The sequence below is a fragment of the Peromyscus eremicus genome, chromosome 16_21 (genome assembly GCF_949786415.1).
Source record: "Peromyscus eremicus chromosome 16_21, PerEre_H2_v1, whole genome shotgun sequence".
Classification (NCBI taxonomy): domain Eukaryota; kingdom Metazoa; phylum Chordata; class Mammalia; order Rodentia; family Cricetidae; genus Peromyscus; species Peromyscus eremicus.
The window spans coordinates 60,100,690-60,104,586 of NC_081432.1; positions in this window are offsets into that span (position 1 = coordinate 60,100,690).

Below are 3,897 nucleotides of genomic sequence, written 5' to 3' on the forward strand. Positions count from 1 at the left end.
GATGTAGCAGTGTGTAGAATACTTGCCTAACCAGCACCACATAAACCAGGCACAGTGGTATATATGTATATACTAGTATGTATATACTAGGACTCTGGAGCTGGGTTAAATCTCTAACACTGAGACAACAGGCTGAAATGCCTATTTAATGTATCAAAGCCAGGTTCTCCCAGCATCCCTCAGTCCCTACCTGTTACAGGGAGTGGCTGTCATACCCCGCCTTCCACCCTGAACTCTTCAGCCCAGAGGCTGGGCTGCCCTTCCCCCAGAGGCTCTTCCCTATATAATCCAGACATTTTGGTTATCGGTTCTTCTCATACCTTTGGCCTCCTGGCTGCTGTACCTGGTGCCCTTCTTACCCCATTTCCTCCTGCGCAGGCCTCCCCCCCTCCCCACGTGGCCCAGCTCAGTCCAGGTCACTCCACTCTGGACTCTCCCAGAGGTCCCTGACTCTGGCTATGCTCTCCCTTTTATTTATGATAACTTTCTCCTCCACCATACCTAGGAACAGTCATGTTCCTTTCCTTTATACTTCTTTTTTTTCATTCAAGGTAGAAACAAGAGTATTAGAAAAAAGTTCAAGGTTATCCTTGGCTACATAGTGAATTAGGGGCCAACCTGGAGTGTATGAGGCCCTGAACTAACAACAAAAATTCATAGATGTGTTTTATTTGGATCATACAGCATTTGTGCTTCTAAATAACACTGTTTATTACATTAGGGTTTTTTTTTTTTTTTTGTGTGTGTGTGTGTGTGTGTGTGTGTGTGTGTGTGTGTGTGTATTCATCTATGCATGCAGTACACACACACCACAGTATTCAGGAGTAAGCTCCACATGATGTGGAGGTTCAGTTCCTAGAGGGACCCCAATGCCCTCTTTTGGCCTCCTCTGGCACCAAGCACACACGTGGTATACAGATACACATGCAGATAAAAAATAATAAATTAAAACATTTTAAATGCCAGTCATGGTCTGGAAGGGCTCGGTGGTTAATTGCTGGCTGCTCTTCCAGGGGACCTGAGCTGGGTTCCTAACACTCAAGCTGGGTTGCTCATGGCCAGCTCCAAGGAATTCAACACCCTCTTCAGGAGTCTGTGGGTACCTGCATTCACAGGCTCACAGACACAGACAGATAGACAGATACACATACACAATTAAAGACAATAAATTTAAATCTTAAAAATGATTGCCGTGGAGCTGCAGACAGCTCAGAAGAGTACTTGCTGCTCTTCCAGAGGACCTAGATTCAGTTCCCAGTACCCACATGGCAGCTCACGGCCATCTGTAACTCTAAGTCCAGGGGATCCAATGCCCTCTTCTGGACTCTTAGAGCACTGAACACATGTGGTAAATGAACAGACATACAAGCAGGCCAAACACCCATATATGGACATGCATACATACATAGATACAAAGTGGCCTCAGTCCCAGTACTTGGGGGGCAAGAGGCAGGCAGATCTGTGTGAGTTTGAGGCCAGCCTGATCTACATAGCATATTCCAGGACAGCCAAAGCTACGTAACAGAGCCTCTATCTCAAAAAAAAAAAAAAAAAAGACTGTCACAACACCCTTCCTGTTGAGGTGAGGGTCTCAGCTGTGATGGCAAGTTAGAGGGAACTAAAAGGAAACCATAAGCCAGTGTGCCCAGGAAAATTCTAGAAAGCCATGCTGCAAACTCTAACAGTACTTATCTCTAGACTAGGTCTGGGACAAAAAGAAGTACATTGTGCTTATGTGGGTACCTACCATCAGACTTTTTCTACAATCAGAATTATACTTTTACCTACTCTTTTCTCTTACATTCAAGCAAAACTCAAGACACAAGGCAGAGGTGAGCTAAATGGGTTTTGATGCTGGCTGCCCAGGGCATTGGGGTTAAGATTCTGGTTGGGAATGGTGGCCCATGCTTGCTATCCCAGTACTTGGGAAGTAGAGGCAGAACATCGGGAGTTCAAGAGCAGCCTCAGATGCTAGTGAGTTGAAGACCATTTCTAGACCACACTTGAGATCCTGCCGCACACAAACCAGTAACACTAAAAACAGTTTTACTGTTGAATAAGGAAGACTCTCCTAACACTGGTACCCTTCAGAGAGAGCAAAGTTAGTGAAGGAGATTCCTCAGATTCGGTCAAGCAGGCAGAGGGAAGGACACATCAAGAAAATAGGAGTTAAAGACTGAGGTAAGAGGGTCGGAGGGGCGACCTTTCTTTTTTTTTTTTTTTTTTGGTTTTTTTCGAGACAGGGTTTCTCTGTGTAGCTTTGCGCCTCTCCTGGAACTCACTTGGTACCCCAGGCTGGCCTCAAACTCACAGAGATTCGCCTGGCTCTGCCTCCCGAGTGCTGGGATTAAAGGCGTGCACCACCACCGCCCGGCCGACCTTTTTTTATGTAGCTGAAGGTGGCTTTGAACTTCTTTGTTCTTTCTTAAATTGAAAACACTAGTTTTTATTATTGTTATTATTTTGTTTATGGGTGTTTATCATGCATGTATGTCTGTGTTCTGTGTGTATGCCTGGTACTCATGGAGGCTAGATACCCAGGAACTGGAGTCACAGATGGTTGTGAGCAGCCAAGTGGGTACTGGGCACTGATGCTGGGTGCTCAGGGAGAGTAGCCAGTGTTTGCTCTTAATGGCTGAACCACCTGTCCAAGCCCCAGCCTTGATCCTCCTGCCTCTCCTGACCAGATTCTGGGGTTACAGGAATATACTTCCATGCTTGGTTTATGGTTGGGGATCTAACTCGGGGCTTCACGATGCCAGGCAAGTACCCTATCAGTGGGGTGGTTTTATTTATTTTGCTTTTTTGAGAGAGATTGGCCTCTAGCCTCTGCCTCCTGAGGCATTTTCCATTTTCCAAGTGTATATATATATATATTTATCTATTCTCCTGAGGCATTTTCCAAGTATATATAATATATATAAACTCCATAATGTATATACTTTATATTTATCTATTCTTTATATATAATATATAAATATTTATTTACTTTGGGTATATCAGTGTTCTACCTGAATGTATGTATGCGTGCTGTTTGTGTACCTGATACCTGAGGAGCACAGAAGAGGGGGTCTGATCTCCTGGAACTGGAGTTAGGGATGGTTGTGAGCTACCATGTGGGTGCTGGGAACTGAACCCGGGTCCTCTGCAAGAGCAACAAACAAGGATCTTAACCATTGAACCATTTCCCATCTCATTTTTTGTGTTTTTGTCAAGATTTACTTTTATTTAATGTGTTTTACCTTTATACGTGTATGTGTGTGTGTGTGTACACACGTGTGTGCGTGCGCGCGCATGTGCGTGTTGCTACCCCCTTTTGGCCCACTGGTGCCAAAAGGGGGTATTGAACTCCCTGGAACTAGTGATAGCCAGTTGTAACTGCTGCTTACATGGGTGCGAGAAACTGAAACCCAGGTCCTCTGCAAGACAGCCAGTGCTCTCAGCCACTAAGCCATCTCTCCAGCTCCTGGCCTTCCTAGTTTTAAAGGGACTCAGAGCCTGAATATGTCACTAACCCCTTTTCTGGTCCTCCATGTCCATTACACATCTACATTCCCCGAGTGTGGGGACCGAGTCACCAGCAAAGAGTAAGCGGCTGTCACACAGGTTAAGACGTATTACAAAACATCTGTGAACTGGAGAGCAGACCAGTATCTACTGCACAGTCCTATCCACACCCTACTAGATGAAATGAAGTCACAAAGAACTCTATTCATGAGCAAAGGCAGCGAAGAGCCTTACAAACAGACTGTAAAAAAGGCTTCTTTATTGAGAGCAGCGAGTGTAAAAAAAACAAAAAAAAACATAAAACAAACAACAATAACAATAACAACAACAATAAAAGTATAAGGCAGGGGTGGCCCACCCTCCCCAATTCCTTTAGGGTCCCCCCAGACC